Source organism: Scyliorhinus torazame, chromosome 18 (assembly GCF_047496885.1).
Source record: "Scyliorhinus torazame isolate Kashiwa2021f chromosome 18, sScyTor2.1, whole genome shotgun sequence".
NCBI classification, from domain to species: Eukaryota; Metazoa; Chordata; class Chondrichthyes; order Carcharhiniformes; family Scyliorhinidae; genus Scyliorhinus; species Scyliorhinus torazame.
The window spans coordinates 10,918,373-10,936,197 of NC_092724.1; the positions used below are offsets into that span (position 1 = coordinate 10,918,373).

At 62.5% G+C, this 17,825-nt stretch overlaps 1 protein-coding gene across 3 annotated transcripts in view; it reads right to left on the reverse strand.

Moving 5' to 3' along the window:
* LOC140394943 (PWWP domain-containing DNA repair factor 3B-like) overlaps positions 1–13,325 on the reverse strand; it is an 82,041-nt gene extending 68,716 nt beyond the window's left edge. For 2 of the 3 annotated variants that reach the window (XM_072482155.1, XM_072482153.1), the window contains exon 1: positions 13,074–13,325. The gene's annotated coding sequence lies outside the window, so the exon portion shown is untranslated. The remainder of the gene's footprint in view (positions 1–13,073) is intronic. The other variant, XM_072482154.1, reaches the window with a different exon arrangement.
* Positions 13,326–17,825: the final 4,500 nt, after the last annotated feature.

Sequence of the window (17,825 nt, forward strand, 5' to 3'; positions counted from 1 at the left end):
CCTCCCCTCAACACACCGCCCCCCCTCCCCTCAACACACCGCCCCCCCTCCCCTCAACACACCGCCCCCCCTCCCCTCAACACACCGCCCCCCCTCCCCTCAACACACCGCCCCCCCCTCCCCTCAACACACCGCCCCCCCTCCCCTCAACACACCGCCCCCCCTCCCCTCAACACACCGCCCCCCCTCCCCTCAACACACCGCCCCCCCTCCCCTCAACACACCGCCCCCCCTCCCCTCAACACACCGCCCCCCCTCCCCTCAACACACCGCCCCCCCTCCCCTCAACACACCGCACCCCCTCCCCTCAACACACCGCACCCCCTCCCCTCAACACACCGCACCCCCTCCCCTCAACACACCGCACCCCCTCCCCTCAACACACCGCACCCCCTCCCCTCAACACACCGCACCCCCCTCCCCTCAACACACCGCACCCCCTCCCCTCAACACACCGCACCCCCTCCCCTCAACACACCGCACCCCCTCCCCTCAACACACCGCACCCCCTCCCCTCAACACACCGCACCCCCTCCCCTCAACACACCGCACCCCCTCCCCTCAACACACCGCACCCCCTCCCCTCAACACACCGCACCCCCTCCCCTCAACACACCGCACCCCCTCCCCTCAACACACCGCACCCCCTCCCCTCAACACACCGCACCCCCTCCCCTCAACACACCGCACCCCCTCCCCTCAACACACCGCACCCCCTCCCCTCAACACACCGCACCCCCTCCCCTCAACACACCGCACCCCCTCCCCTCAACACACCGCACCCCCTCCCCTCAACACACCGCACCCCCTCCCCTCAACACACCGCACCCCCTCCCCTCAACACACCGCACCCCCTCCCCTCAACACACCGCACCCCCTCCCCTCAACACACCGCACCCCCTCCCCTCAACACACCGCACCCCCTCCCCTCAACACACCGCACCCCCTCCCCTCAACACACCGCACCCCCTCCCCTCAACACACCGCACCCCCTCCCCTCAACACACCGCACCCCCTCCCCTCAACACACCGCACCCCCTCCCCTCAACACACCGCACCCCCTCCCCTCAACACACCGCACCCCCTCCCCTCAACACACCGCACCCCCTCCCCTCAACACACCGCACCCCCTCCCCTCAACACACCGCACCCCCTCCCCTCAACACACCGCACCCCCTCCCCTCAACACACCGCACCCCCTCCCCTCAACACACCGCACCCCCTCCCCTCAACACACCGCACCCCCTCCCCTCAACACACCGCACCCCCTCCCCTCAACACACCGCACCCCCTCCCCTCAACACACCGCACCCCCTCCCCTCAACACACCGCACCCCCTCCCCTCAACACACCGCACCCCCTCCCCTCAACACACCGCACCCCCTCCCCTCAACACACCGCACCCCCTCCCCTCAACACACCGCACCCCCTCCCCTCAACACACCGCACCCCCTCCCCTCAACACACCGCACCCCCTCCCCTCAACACACCGCACCCCCTCCCCTCAACACACCGCACCCCCTCCCCTCAACACACCGCACCCCCTCCCCTCAACACACCGCACCCCCTCCCCTCAACACACCGCACCCCCTCCCCTCAACACACCGCACCCCCTCCCCTCAACACACCGCACCCCCTCCCCTCAACACACCGCACCCCCTCCCCTCAACACACCGCACCCCCTCCCCTCAACACACCGCACCCCCTCCCCTCAACACACCGCACCCCCTCCCCTCAACACACCGCACCCCCTCCCCTCAACACACCGCACCCCCTCCCCTCAACACACCGCACCCCCTCCCCTCAACACACCGCACCCCCTCCCCTCAACACACCGCACCCCCTCCCCTCAACACACCGCACCCCCTCCCCTCAACACACCGCACCCCCTCCCCTCAACACACCGCACCCCCCTCCCCTCAACACACCGCACCCCCTCCCCTCAACACACCGCACCCCCTCCCCTCAACACACAGCACCCCCTCCCCTCAACACACAGCACCCCCTCCCCTCAACACACAGCACCCCCTCCCCTCAACAAACAGCACCCCCTCCCCTCAACAAACAGCACCCCCTCCCCTCAACAAACAGCACCCCCTCCCCTCAACAAACAGCACCCCCTCCCCTCAACAAACAGCACCCCCTCCCCTCAACAAACAGCACCCCCTCCCCTCAACAAACAGCACCCCCTCCCCTCAACAAACAGCACCCCCTCCCCTCAACAAACAGCACCCCCTCCCCTCAACAAACAGCACCCCCTCCCCTCAACAAACAGCACCCCCTCCCCTCAACAAACAGCACCCCCTCCCCCCTCCTCTCAACAAACGGCACCCCCTCCTCTCAACAAACAGCACCCCCTCCCCTCCTCTCAACAAACAGCACCCCCACCCCCTCTCAACAAACAGCACCCCCTCCCCCCTCCTCTCAACAGACAGAACCCCCTCCCCCTCCTCTCAACAAACAGCACCCCCTCCCCCTCCTCTCAACAAACAGCACCCCCTCCCCCCTCCTCTCAACAAACAGCACCCCCACCCCCCTCCTCTCTCAACAGCACCACCTCCCCCCTCTCTCAACAAACAGCAGCCCCTCCCCCTCCTCTCAACAAACAGCACCCCCGCCTCTCAACAAACAGCAACCCCCTCCGCCGCACCCCGCCCCCCCTGCCGCGCCCCCTCCCCGCCCCGTCCCCTGCCCTCCCCTCACCCCGCCGCCTCCCCTCACCCCGCCGCGCCCGCTGCCCTCACCCCTCCGCGCCCCCTCCTCACCCCGCCGCGCCCCCTCCCCTCACCCCGCCGCGCCTCCTCCCCTCACCCCGCCGCGCCCCCTCCCCTCACCCCGCCGCGCCCCCTCCCCTCACCCCGCCGCGCCCCCTCCCCTCGCCGCCGCGCCCCCTCCCCTCGCCGCTCCCCCTCCCCTCACCCCGCCGCGCCCCCTCCCCTCACCCCGCCGCGCCCCCTCCCCTCACCCCGCCGCGCCCCCTCCCCTCACCCCGCCGCGCCCCCTCCCCTCACCCCGCCGCGCCCCCTCCCCTCACCCCGCCGCGCCCCCTCCCCTCACCCCGCCGCGCCCCCTACCCTCACCCCGCCGCGCCCCCTCCCCTCACCCCGCCGCGCCCCCTCCCCTCACCCCGCCGCGCCCCCTCCCCTCACCCCGCCGCGCCCCCTCCCCTCACCCCCTCCCCTCCCCTCACCCCGCCGCGCCCCCTCCCCTCACCCCGCCGCGCCCCCTCCCCTCACCCCGCCGCGCCCCCTCCCCTCAACCCGCCGCGCCCCCTCCCCTCAACCCGCCGCGCCCCCTCCCCTCAACCCGCCGCGCCCCCTCCCCTCAACCCGCCGCGCCCCCTCCCCTCACCCTCTCCTCAACCCGCCGCTCCCCCTCCCCTCAACCCGCCGCTCCCCCTCCCCTCAACCCGCCGCTCCCCCTCCCCTCAACCCGCCGCTCCCCCTCCCCTCAACCCGCCGCGCCCCCGCCGCGCCCCCTCCCCTCAACCCCGCCGCGCCCCCTCCCCTCAACCCGCCGCGCCCCCTCCCCTCAACCCGCCGAGCCCCCTCCCCTCAACCCCGCCGCGCCCCCTCCCCTCAACCCGCCGCGCCCCCTCCCCTCAACCCGCCGCGCCCCCTCCCCTCAACCCACCGCGCCCCCTCCCCTCAACCCACCGCGCCCCCTCCCCTCAACCCACCGCGCCCCCTCCCCTCAACACACCGCACAGCCCGCCTCCCCTCAACACACCGCACAGCCCGCCTCCCCTCAACACACCGCACAGCCCGCCTCCCCTCAACACACCGCACCCCTTCCCCCCTCCTCTCAACACACCGCACCCCCTCCTCTCAACAAACAGCTCCCCCTCCCCTCAACAAACAGCTCCCCCTCCTCTCAACAAACAGCACCCCTCCCCCCCCCTCTCAACAAACAGCACCCCCTCCTCTCAACAAACAGCACCCCCTCCCCTCCTCTCAACAAACAGCACCCCCACCCCCTATCAACAAACAGCACCCCCTCCCCCTCCTCTCAACAGACAGAACCCCCTCCCCCTCCTCTCAACAAACAGCACCCCCTCCCCCTCCTCTCAACGAACAGCACCCCCTCCCCCTCCTCTCAACAAACAGCACCCCCTCCCCCTCCTCTCAACAAACAGCACCCCTCCCCCTCCTCCCAACAAACAGCACCCCCTCCCCCTCCTCTCAACAAACAGCACCCCCCTCCTCTCAACAAACAGCACCCCCTCCTCTCAACAAACAGCACCCCCACCCCCTTCCCCCTCCTCTCAACAAACAGCACCCCCTCCTCTCAACAAACAGCACCCCCTCCCCCTCCTCTCAACAAACAGCACCCCCTCCCCCTCCTCTCAACAAACAGCACCCCCTCCCCCCAACAAACAGCACCCCCTCCCCCTCCTCTCAACAAACAGCACCCCTCCCCCTCCTCCCAACAAACAGCACCCCCTCCCCCTCCTCTCAACAAACAGCACCCCCCTCCTCTCAACAAACAGCACCCCCCTCCTCTCAACAAACAGCACCCCCTCCTCTCAACAAACAGCACCCCCACCCCCTTCCCCCTCCTCTCAACAAACAGCACCCCCTCCTCTCAACAAACAGCACCCCCTCCCCCTCCTCTCAACAAACAGCACCCCCTCCCCCTCCTCTCAACAAACAGCACCCCCTCCCCCCCAACAAACAGCACCCCCTCCCCCCAACAAACAGCACCCCCTCCCCCCAACAAACAGCACCCCCTCCCCCCCAACAAACAGCACCCCCTCCCCTCAACAAACAGCACCCCCTCCCCTCAACAAACAGCACCCCCTCCCCTCAACAAACAGCACCCCCTCCCCTCAACAAACAGCACCCCCTCCCCTCAACAAACAGCACCCCCTCCCCTCAACAAACAGCACCCCCTCCCCTCAACAAACAGCACCCCCTCCCCTCAACAAACAGCACCCCCTCCCCTCAACAAACAGCACCCCCTCCCCTCAACAAACAGCACCCCCTCCCCTCAACAAACAGCACCCCCTCCCCTCAACAAACAGCACCCCCTCCCCTCAACAAACAGCACCCCCTCCCCTCAACAAACAGCACCCCCTCCCCTCAACAAACAGCACCCCCTCCCCTCAACAAACAGCACCCCTCCCCTCAACAAACAGCACCCCCTCCCCTCAACAAACAGCACCCCCCTCCCCTCAACAAACAGCACCCCCTCCCCTCAACAAACAGCACCCCCTCCCCTCAACAAACAGCACCCCCTCCCCTCAACAAACAGCACCCCCTCCCCTCAACAAACAGCACCCCCTCCCCTCAACAAACAGCACCCCCTCCCCTCAACAAACAGCACCCCCTCCCCTCAACAAACAGCACCCCCTCCCCTCAACAAACAGCACCCCCTCCCCTCAACAAACAGCACCCCCTCCCCTCAACAAACAGCACCCCCTCCCCTCAACAAACAGCACCCCCTCCCCTCAACAAACAGCACCCCCTCCCCTCAACAAACAGCACCCCCTCCCCTCAACAAACAGCACCCCCTCCCCTCAACAAACAGCACCCCCTCCCCTCAACAAACAGCACCCCCTCCCCTCAACAAACAGCACCCCCTCCCCTCAACAAACAGCACCCCCTCCCCTCAACAAACAGCACCCCCTCCCCTCAACAAACAGCACCCCCTCCCCTCAACAAACAGCACCCCCCTCCCCTCAACAAACAGCACCCCCCTCCCCTCAACAAACAGCACCCCCCTCCCCTCAACAAACAGCACCCCCCTCCCCTCAACAAACAGCACCCCCCTCCCCTCAACAAACAGCACCCCCCTCCCCTCAACAAACAGCACCCCCCTCCCCTCAACAAACAGCACCCCCACCCCCCTCCCCTCAACAAACAGCACCCCCTCCCCCCTCCTCTCAACAAACGGCACCCCCTCCTCTCAACAAACAGCACCCCCTCCCCTCCTCTCAACAAACAGCACGCCCACCCCCCTCTCAACAAACAGCACCCCCTCCCCCCTCCTCTCAACAGACAGAACCCCCTCCCCCTCCTCTCAACAGACAGCACCCCCTCCCCCTCCTCTCAACAAACAGCACCCCCTCCCCCCTCCTCTCAACAAACAGCACCCCCACCCCCCTCCTCTCTCAACAAACAGCAGCCCCTCCCCCTCCTCTCAACAAACAGCACCCCCGCCTCTCAACAAACAGCAACCCCCTCCGCCCCCCCCCTGCCGCGCCCCCTCCCCTGCCCTCAACCCGCCGCGCCCCTGCCCTCACCCCGCCGCGCCCCCTGCCCTCACCCCGCCGCGCCCCCTCCCCTCACCCCGCCGCGCCCCCTCCCCTCACCCCGCCGCGCCCCCCTCCCCTCACCCCGCCGCGCCCCCTCCCCTCACCCCGCCGCGCCCCCTCCCCTCACCCCGCCGCGCCCCCTCCCCTCGCCCCGCCGCGCCCCCTCCCCTCGCCCCGCCGCGCCCCCCTCCCCTCGCCCCGCCGCGCCCCCTCCCCTCGCCCCGCCGCGCCCCCTCCCCTCGCCCCGCCGCGCCCCCTCCCCTCGCCCCGCCGCGCCCCCTCCCCTCAACCCGCCGCGCCCCCTCCCCTCAACCCGCCGCGCCCCCTCCCCTCAACCCGCCGCGCCCCCTCCCCTCAACCCGCCGCGCCCCCTCCCCTCAACCCGCCGCGCCCCCTCCCCTCAACCCGCCGCGCCCCCTCCCCTCAACCCGCCGCGCCCCCTCCCCTCAACCCGCCGCGCCCCCTCCCCTCAACCCGCCGCGCCCCCTCCCCTCAACCCGCCGCGCCCCCTCCCCTCAACCCGCCGCGCCCCCTCCCCTCAACCCGCCGCGCCCCCTCCCCTCAACCCGCCGCGCCCCCTCCCCTCAACCCACCGCGCCCCCTCCCCTCAACCCACCGCGCCCCCTCCCCTCAACCCACCGCGCCCCCTCCCCTCAACCCACCGCGCCCCCTCCCCTCAACCCACCGCGCCCCCTCCCCTCAACCCACCGCGCCCCCTCCCCTCAACCCACCGCGCAGCCCGCCTCCCCTCAACACACCGCACAGCCCGCCTCCCCTCAACAAACAGCACCCCTTCCCCCCTCCTCTCAACACACCGCACCCCCTCCTCTCAACAAACAGCTCCCCCTCCCCTCAACAAACAGCTCCCCCTCCCCTCAACAAACAGCTCCCCCTCCCATCAACAAACAGCTCCCCCTCCCCTCAACAAACAGCACCCCCTCCCCTCAACAAACAGCACCCCCTCCCCTCAACAAACAGCACCCCCTCCCCTCAACAAACAGCACCCCCTCCCCTCAACAAACAGCACCCCCTCCCCTCAACAAACAGCACCCCCTCCCCTCAACAAACAGCACCCCCTCCCCTCAACAAACAGCACCCCCTCCTCTCAACAAACAGCACCCCCTCCTCTCAACAAACAGCACCCCCTCCTCTCAACAAACAGCACCCCCTCCTCTCAACAAACAGCACCCCCTCCTCTCAACAAACAGCACCCCCTCCTCTCAACAAACAGCACCCCCGCCCCTCAACAAACAGCACCCCTCCCCTCAACAAACAGCACCCCTCCCCCTCCTCTCAACAAACAGCACCCCTCCCCCCCTCCTCTCAACAAACAGCACCCCTCCCCCCTCCTCTCAACAAACAGCACCCCCACCCCCTATCAACAAACAGCACCCCCTCCCCCCTCCTCTCAACAGACAGAACCCCCTCCCCCTCCTCTCAACAAACAGCACCCCCGTCCCCCTCCTCTCAACGAACAGCACCCCCTCCCCCTCCTCTCAACAAACAGCAACCCTCCCCGTCCTCTCAACAAACAGCACCCCTCCCCCTCCTCTCAACAAACAGCACCCCCTCCTCTCAACAAACAGCACCCCCACCCCCTCCCCCCTCCTCTCAACAAACAGCACCCCCACCCCCTCCCCCCTCCTCTCAACAAACAGCACCCCCTCCCCCCTCAACAAACAGCACCCCCCCCCCCTCCTCTCAACAAACAGCACCCCCTCCTCTCAACAAACAGCACCCCCTCCCCCTCCTCTCAACAAACAGCACCCCCTCCCCCTCCTCTCAACAAACAGCACCCCCTCCCCCGCCTCTCAACAAACAGCACCCCCTCCCCCCTCCTCTCAACAAACAGCACTCCCTCCTCTCAACAAACAGCACCCCCTCCCCCGTCCTCTCAACAAACAGCACCCCCACCCCCCTCCCCTCAACAAACAGCTCCCCCTCCCCTCAACAAACAGCTCCCCCTCCCCTCAACAAACAGCTCCCCCTCCCCTCAACAAACAGCTCCCCCTCCCCTCAACAAACAGCTCCCCCTCCCCTCAACAAACAGCTCCCCCTCCCCTCAACAAACAGCTCCCCCTCCCCTCAACAAACAGCTCCCCCTCCCCTCAACAAACAGCTCCCCCTCCCCTCAACAAACAGCTCCCCCTCCCCTCAACAAACAGCTCCCCCTCCCCTCAACAAACAGCTCCCCCTCCCCTCAACAAACAGCTCCCCCTCCCCTCAACAAACAGCTCCCCCTCCCCTCAACAAACAGCTCCCCCTCCCCTCAACAAACAGCTCCCCCTCCCCTCAACAAACAGCTCCCCCTCCCCTCAACAAACAGCACCCCCTCCCCTCAACAAACAGCACCCCCTCCCCTCAACAAACAGCACCCCCTCCCCTCAACAAAAGCACCCCCTCCCCTCAACAAACAGCACCCCTCCCCCTCCTCTCAACAAACAGCACCCCCTCCTCTCAACAAACAGCACCACCTACCCTCCTCTCAACAGCACCCCCACCCCCTCCCCCCTCCCCTCAACAAACAGCACCCCCTCCCCTCAACAAACAGCACCCCCTCCCCTCAACAAACAGCACCCCCTCCCCTCAACAAACAGCACCCCCTCCCCTCAACAAACAGCACCCCCTCCCCTCAACAAACAGCACCCCCTCCCCTCAACAAACAGCACCCCCTCCCCTCAACAAACAGCACCCCCTCCCCTCAACAAACAGCACCCCCTCCCCTCAACAAACAGCACCCCCTCCCCTCAACAAACAGCACCCCCTCCCCTCAACAAACAGCACCCCCTCCCCTCAACAAACAGCACCCCCTCCCCTCAACAAACAGCACCCCCTCCCCTCAACAAACAGCACCCCCTCCCATCAACAAACAGCACCCCTCCCCTCAACAAACAGCACCCCTCCCCCCTCCTCTCAACAAACAGCACCCCCTCCTCTCAACAAACAGCACCCCCTCCCCTCCTCTCAACAAACAGCACCCCCACCCCCTCTCAACAAACAGCACCCCCTCCCCCTCCTCTCAACAAACAGCACCCCCTCCCCCTCCTCTCAACAAACAGCACCCCTCCCCCTCCTCACAACAAACAGCACCCCCTCCCCCTCCTCTCAACAAACAGCACCCCCCTCCTCTCAACAAACAGCACCCCCTCCTCTCAACAAACAGCACCCCCACCCCCTCCCCCCTCCTCTCAACAAACAGCACCCCGTCCCCCCTCAACAAACAGCACCCCCTCCCCCCTCCTCTCAACAAACAGCACCCCCTCCCCCTCCTCTCAACAAACAGCACCCCCTCCCCCTCCTCTCAACAAACAGCACCCCCTCCTCTCAACAAACAGCACTCCCTCCTCTCAACAAACAGCACCCCCTCCCCCGTCCTCTCAACAAACAGCACCCCCACCCCCCTCTCTCAACAAACAGCACCCCCTCCTCTCAACAAACAGCACCTCCTTCCCCCCCTCTCAACAAACAGCACCCCCTCCTCTCAACAAACAGCACCCCCTCCTCTCAACAAACAGCACCCCCTCCCCCTCCTCTCAACAAACAGCACCCCCTCCCCCTCCTCTCAACAAACAGCACCCCCTCCCCCGCCTCTCAACAAACAGCACTCCCTCCTCTCAACAAACAGCACCCCCTCCCCCGTCCTCTCAACAAACAGCACCCCCCACCCCCCTCCCCTCAACAAACAGCTCCCCCTCCCCTCAACAAACAGCTCCCCCTCCCCTCAACAAACAGCTCCCCCTCCCCTCAACAAACAGCTCCCCCTCCCCTCAACAAACAGCTCCCCCTCCCCTCAACAAACAGCTCCCCCTCCCCTCAACAAACAGCTCCCCTTCCCCTCAACAAACAGCTCCCCCTCCCCTCAACAAACAGCTCCCCCTCCCCTCAACAAACAGCTCCCCCTCCCCTCAACAAACAGCTCCCCCTCCCCTCAACAAACAGCTCCCCCTCCCCTCAACAAACAGCTCCCCCTCCCCTCAACAAACAGCTCCCCCTCCCCTCAACAAACAGCTCCCCCTCCCCTCAACAAACAGCTCCCCCTCCCCTCAACAAACAGCACCCCCTCCCCTCAACAAACAGCACCCCCTCCCCTCAACAAACAGCACCCCCTCCCCTCAACAAACAGCACCCCCTCCCCTCAACAAACAGCACCCCTCCCCCTCCTCTCAACAAACAGCACCCCCTCCTCTCAACAAACAGCACCACCTACCCTCCTCTCAACAGCACCCCCACCCCCTCCCCCCTCCCCTCAACAAACAGCACCCCCTCCCCTCAACAAACAGCACCCCCTCCCCTCAACAAACAGCACCCCCTCCCCTCAACAAACAGCACCCCCTCCCCTCAACAAACAGCACCCCCTCCCCTCAACAAACAGCACCCCCTCCCCTCAACAAACAGCACCCCCTCCCCTCAACAAACAGCACCCCCTCCCCTCAACAAACAGCACCCCCTCCCCTCAACAAACAGCACCCCCTCCCCTCAACAAACAGCACCCCCTCCCCTCAACAAACAGCACCCCCTCCCCTCAACAAACAGCACCCCCTCCCCTCAACAAACAGCACCCCCTCCCCTCAACAAACAGCACCCCCTCCCCTCAACAAACAGCACCCCCTCCCCTCAACAAACAGCACCCCCTCCCCTCAACAAACAGCACCCCCTCCCCTCAACAAACAGCACCCCCTCCCCTCAACAAACAGCACCCCTCCCCTCAACAAACAGCACCCCCTCCCCTCCTCTCAACAAACAGCACCCCCACCCCCTCTCAACAAACAGCACCCCCTCCCCCTCCTCTCAACAAACAGCACCCCTCCCCCTCCTCACAACAAACAGCACCCCCTCCCCCTCCTCTCAACAAACAGCACCCCCCTCCTCTCAACAAACAGCACCCCCTCCTCTCAACAAACAGCACCCCCACCCCCTCCCCCCTCCTCTCAACAAACAGCACCCCGTCCCCCCTCAACAAACAGCACCCCCTCCCCCCTCCTCTCAACAAACAGCACCCCCTCCCCCTCCTCTCAACAAACAGCACCCCCTCCCCCTCCTCTCAACAAACAGCACCCCCTCCTCTCAACAAACAGCACTCCCTCCTCTCAACAAACAGCACCCCCTCCCCCGTCCTCTCAACAAACAGCACCCCCACCCCCCTCTCTCAACAAACAGCACCCCCTCCTCTCAACAAACAGCACCTCCTTCCCCCCTCTCAACAAACAGCACTCCCTCCTCTCAACAAACAGCACCCCACCCCCTCCCACCTCTCTCAACAGCACCCCCACCCCCTCCCCCCTCTCTCAACAGCACCCCTCCCCCCTCTCTCAACAAACAGCACCCCCTCCCCCTCCTCTCAACAAACAGCACCCCTTCCCCCTCTCTCAACAAACAGCACCCCCTCCCCCCAACAAACAGCAACCCCTCCCCCCTCCTCTCAACAAACAGCACTCCCTCCTCTCAACAAACAGCACCCCCATACCTCTCAACAAACAGCACCCCCACCCCCCTCTCTCAACAAACAGCACTCCCTCCTCTCAACAAACAGCACTCCTCCCTCTCAACAAACAGCACCCCCTCCCCTCCTCTCAACAAACAGCACCCCCTCCCCCCTCCTCTCAACAAACAGCACCCCTCCCCCCTCCTCTCAACAAACAGCACCCCCCTCCCCCCTCCCTCTCAACAAACAGCACCCCCTCCCCCCTCCTCTCAACAAACAGCACCCCCTCCCCCCTCCTCTCAACAAACAGCACCCCCTCCCCCTCCTCTCAACAAACAGCACCCCCTCCCCCCTCCTCTCAACAAACAGCACCCCCTCCCCCCTCCTCTCAACAAACAGCACCCCCTCCCCCCTCCTCTCAACAAACAGCACCCCCTCCCCCCCTCCTCTCAACAGCACCCCCTCCTCTTCCTCTCAACAAACAGCACCCCCTCCCCCTCCTCTCAACAAACAGCACCCCCTCCCATTCCTCTCAACAAACAGCACCCCCTCCCCTTCCTCTCAACAAACAGCACCCCCTCCCCCTCAACAAACAGCACCCCCTCCCCCTCCTCAACAAACAGCACCCCCTTCCCCCTCCTCTCAACAAACAGCACCCCCTCCCCCTCCTCTCAACAAACAGCAACCCCCTCCCCCTCCTGTCAACAAACAGCACCCCCTCCCCCTCCTCTCAACAAACAGCACCCCCTCCCCCCTCCTCAAACAAACAGCACCCCCTCCCCCCTCCTCTCAACCAACAGCACCCCCTCCCCCCTCCTCTCAACAAACAGCACCCCTCCCCTTCCTCTCAACAGCACCCCCTCCTCTTCCTCTCAAAACAGCACCCCCTCCCCCTCCTCTCAACAAACAGCACCCCCTCCCCCTCAACAAACAGCACCCCTCCCCCTCCTCAACAAACAGCACCCCTCTCCCCCTCCTCTCAACAAACAGCACCCCCTCCCCTTCCTCTCAACAAACAGCACCCCCCTCCCCCTCCTCAACAAACAGCACCCCCTCTCCCCCTCCTCTCAACAAACAGCACCCCCTCTCCCCCTCCTCTCAACAAACAGCACCCCCTCCCCCCTCCTCTCAACAAACAGCACCCCCTCCCCCCCCTCTCAACAAACAGCACCCCCTCCCCCCTCCTCTCAACAAACAGCACCCCCTCCCCCCCTCCTCTCAACAAACAGCACCCCCTCCCCCCTCCTCTCAACAAACAGCACCCCCTCCCCCCTCCTCTCAACAAACAGCACCCCCTCCCCCCTCCTCTCAACAAACAGCACCCCCTCCTCCCGAACAGCAGCTCCTTCCCCCCACCACCCCAACAAACAGACACCAAGTGATGGTTTTACCCACTTGCTCACAGTCACTGACGGAGGATGGATGGAGCGGCGGGGACGCGACCGCATCTTCCCCCTATTTCCCAGCACCAACACCACCGGCGTGCGAGTGGCTCCTTCGGCCTTCTCCCTCCCCGTAAAACAAGTAATGGATGCCTTTAACCGAACGACGTGAAGAGAGCAGGAAGTCCGGCCCTCGACTCTTGTCCCTGGACCGATACCCCGTTGCCCCTCTCTCCCCCGCCGTCGTCGGAGCAACGAGCAGGCTTCCGGTTGCAGACTGGGCGGGGCCCGGATGGACTTCCGGGTCGAGGTCGCCAGCGGGCCAGGCCCCGCCCACATGCCGCTCTTTTCAATACACGTCATCAAACGGCCGCTGGCGCCATGCGCGCTGAAGTCCCCCCCCCCCCCTGCCTCCCTTCAATGCAACTCGGTTTTCCGTGCTCGCTTTAACGATCGACGCGAGCCAACTGTTTTCCAGTCGCACCGACAGTCTTAGTCTTTTCGGGAGGAGGGTGCGGTTTTTTACTTTTTGTTTAAAAGGCAAAGCAGCCCAAGGAAGAATAACCTTTGGTTGAACGCCTGCGGCGTTGCTCGAATCGAGTGGGTGGAGAGGGGGCATTGAGGAGGGGGAGTTGGTGCGGGTAGGGGGAGTTGGGGATGGGGGGGCGAGTTGGAGGGGGTGCTGGGGAGGGGGAGTTGGTGTGGGGATGGGGTGGTGTTGGGGGGCATTGGGGTGGGGAGTTGGAGGGGGTGCTGGGGAGGGGGAGTTGGGGTGGGGAGTTGGTGTGGGGGGGGCATTGGGGTGGGGAGTTGGTGCGGGGGGGGGGGGGGAGTTGGTGCGGGGGTGCTGGGGAGGGGGAGTTGGGGTGGGGGGGGCATTGGGGTGGAGAGTTGGAGTGGCGAGGGGAAGCAATGTCACTCCCAGTTGGGCCAACAGACGTCTGGATCAGGAAGGGAGAATTTTAGCGGCCGTTGTGTGGAAGGCTGTAGAGATAAGCCAGGGAACTATAGACCAGCAAGTCTCACTTCGGTGGTATCATTCGAGGCATAGATTACAAAAACAGGGCGGTCATGTTGGAGCTGTAGTGAACCTTGATTAGGCCACAGCTCGAGTACTGTGCAATTCTGCTCGCCACTTTATAGGAAGCATGTGATTTGCCATGATGTTGACTAGAATGGAACGTTTTAAGTTTTGAAGAGAGGTTGGATAGGCTTGGGTTATTTTCGTTGGAGCAGAAATGACGGAGGGGTGACCTGATCGAGGTGTACAAGATTATGATTCGCATGGACAGGGTGGATGGGAGGCAACTGTTCCCCTTAGTTGAAAGGTCAGTCACGTGGGGACACAAGTTCAAGGTGAGGGACAAGAGGTTTGGGGGTGGTGGTTGTGAGCAAAAACCTTTTTACCCCGAAGGTGGTGACGGTCTCTGCAGAATGCACCACCTGGGAGACTGGAAGTTGCCTCACATCCTTTAGAAAGCACCTGGATAGGAAGAGGACCCCTCGTCTACAAACTGGACAGGGCTCACCGGTCACTCCGACCGAAACCAAAGGCAAATGAACCACCAAGAACTGTGATAGTATGTGTCCACAGCTATCAGCAAAGGAAAAGGTGCTGAGATGGGCAAAGCTGAATCAGGTGATGAGGTGGAAAGGCGGTGGTATTCGTATATATCAGGTTCTCAAAGCAGAGCTGGCAAGAAGGCGGGCGGTCTTTGGTTGGTCGAAGGTGGTGTTATATAAAGACAGCGTGAGGTTTGGGGTGGTCTACTCGGTGAAGCTGCGAATCACATATCACCAGTGACTACTATGAGACGGCGGAGGAAGCAGGCATTCGTGAAAGCTGAAGGACTGGGACTGAATTGAGTTTGGATCTTTTGTTCTAATTTTTTCTTTCAGGTTGTGTTTAGGAGGGGGTGGTTTGGGGACTTTTGGATGATTTGTTGGGATTTGTTTCTTTTGGGTTTGAGGGATTACTGTGTTGGGAGTTTGGAAGATCTGGGTGTGGGGCCTTTGTGTTGGTTTTCACTTTGATATTGGGTATGAGGGCGAGGGGACTCTGACGGGCTACCTCTCTAGCAAATGTAAGTTGACTAGTTAAGTTGGGAGTGAGTTGGACGGACGCCCGCGGTTGTTTGAACCTGTATGGACAGGTTTCGGTCGGCCTGGGAGGTGTGAGTGGTGGGGGAAGATATTGGCGACAGGTGTTTTGAGAGGAAGTGACTGGGGATTTCTGGGAAATTGGGGGTGGGGGCGGCTGATGATGACTCGGTAGGGCTGGGTCCCCACCTCTTGGGCGGGGCCAGGAGCAGCAACTATGACTGATGGGGGGGGGGGAGAGAGTCCATGTGGTAACGTGGAACGTTAGAGAGTTGGGGGGGACCGGTGAAGCAAGCGAGAGTTCTCACAATTTGAAGAGCTTGTAAACCAATGTGGTGCTGCTGCAAGAGACCCATCTGAGGGTCAAGAACCAGGTGAGGCATTGGAACGGCTGGGTGAGTCAGGTGTTCTACTCTGGCTTTGATAGTAGGACCTGGGGGTAGTGATACTGTTGGAGAAGAGGGTGATGTTCCAGATGGAGAAAGTGGTGGCTGACTAGGGAGGCAGGTACGTTATCGTAACTGGTGCTTTGGAGGGGAGATTGGCGGTGCTGGTTATTGTTTATAACCCAAATTTAGATGATGTAGGATATTTGAAGAAGTTGTTGGCTGCCATACCGAATTTGGATACACACCAGTTAATACTGCGGGGGGGGGGGGGGGGTGGGGGAAGAACTTGAATACAGTGTTGAATCAGTAGGTGGTAAGTTCAAACTGCGTTTGCTGACACCTTTGTGGGGGGGTGGGGTGAGGAGGGAGGGGAAGGTATCGGCTGCATTTATGATGGGGAGGAGCAGACCGTGGGACTGGGAATATTCTCAAAACGCAATTTCTGCGTCCGTGGGACTGGGAATATTCGTTCTTTTCGACAGTACACAACGTGTATTCAAGGATTGACCTTTTCACTATGGGGAAGGCAGAATACTCGCCGATTGTTATCGCGATGGGTGGATGTGGTCCTGGAGAAGGGGTTGACACAGAGACCTGCATGGAGGTTCGATGTGGAGTTGTTAGCAGACCCAAATATTTGTACAAAAATGGGAAAGGTGATTGAGGATTACGTGGAGTTTAATAGGAACGGAGAGGTTTCATCTTCAGTCATTTGGGAAGCGTTGAAGACAGTCGTGAGGACCGAGTTCATCTCATTTAAGGCTCAGGTGGACAGGGAGGCAAGAGAGGAGCGGCAGTGGCTGGTAGAGGTAGTTTTGCAGGTGTATGGAAGTCTGCAGATGATCCTACTCTGGATCTTCTAGTAAGGAGAAAGGATTTTCAGGCAGGTTTTGGCCTTCTGATCACAGGTTAGGTGGTTCGGCAGTTGGGTAGAGCGAGAGGGGCTGTGCACGAGTATGGGGAGAAAACCAGCCGTGTGTTGGAGGGCCAGCTTCGCTGGCTGGCAGCTGCAAGAGAGAGATTGTGTGGGTTCTGGATGGGGCGGGTAGCTGGTGGTGGTGCCGGAACAGGTGAACATTTGAGGAGTTCTACAAAAGGTTGTATATCATAGAATGTGCAGTGCAGAAGGAGGCCATTCGACCCATCGAGTCCATACCGGACTTTGGATAGAGCACCCCACTGAAGCCACACCTCCATCCTGTCTCTAACCCAGTAACCCCACCTAACTTTTTTTGGACACTAAGGAGCAACTTTAACATGGCCAATTTACCCAACCTGCACATCTTTGGACTGTGGGATGAAACCGGAGCACCCGGACACAGGGAGAGCATGCAGACTCCCCACAGACAGTGACCCAAGTCAGGAATCGAACCTGGGACCCTGCGCTGTGAAGCAACAGTGCTAACTACTGTGCTACCGTGCCGCCCTGATGAACGCGCCTGATGAAGTCAAGGATGAGCCGGTTGTTTGAGGAGGTGGAGGATACTTCTGAATGGTGTGGGAGGGGCCCGGCCAATCACGTACATATATTCTAGTTCTGCCTGAAGTTGGAGGAATTTTGGAGGATGTTCTTCAGCACCATATTGACGGTCTTGCACGTGATTTAGACCCCAGACCCCTGAGGGTCATGTTTGGGGTGTCGGACTTGCCGGAGTTGCAGATGGGAGCTGGGACAGATGTTTTAGTTATCGCCGGGTTGATCGTTCACAGGTGGGTCCTGTTGGGGTGGAGGTCAATTTCTTCACCCTATGCCTCGATGTGGCTGGGGATCTAATGGAGTTTTTGTATTTGGAAAAGGTGAAATTTGCTTTGAGGGAGGTGAGTGAGGGGTTCCACAGGAGATGGGCTTTGTACTATATTTCGATGACCTGGTTACGGTTAACTGCTAAGAGGGTGCAAAGCGGGGTGTTGAAGGTATCGGCGGGGGGGGGGGGGGGGGGGGGGCTAATGTCTTTGGGGGGGTTTGTGTTGGTTTTGCTTTGTAATGTGTGTTTCAAAAGTTAAAGATTAAGAACTTGAATAAAAATATTTTTTTAAAAAGGAGGTACCTGGGTGAGCACTTGGTACGGCCATAAGGGTTCAAGGCTATGGGCCAAGTGCTAGTAAATGTGATTAGCTAGGTAGGTCAGGTATTTTTTATGCGTCGGTGCAGACTTGATGGGCCGGAGGGCCTCTTCTTCACTGTGCTTCTGGATGCAGAAGTAGCAGGTTACCAAAGACTGGCGACCAAGATCTTATGAGCAGCTCCTACATGCATGTACTCTGCTCACATTCTG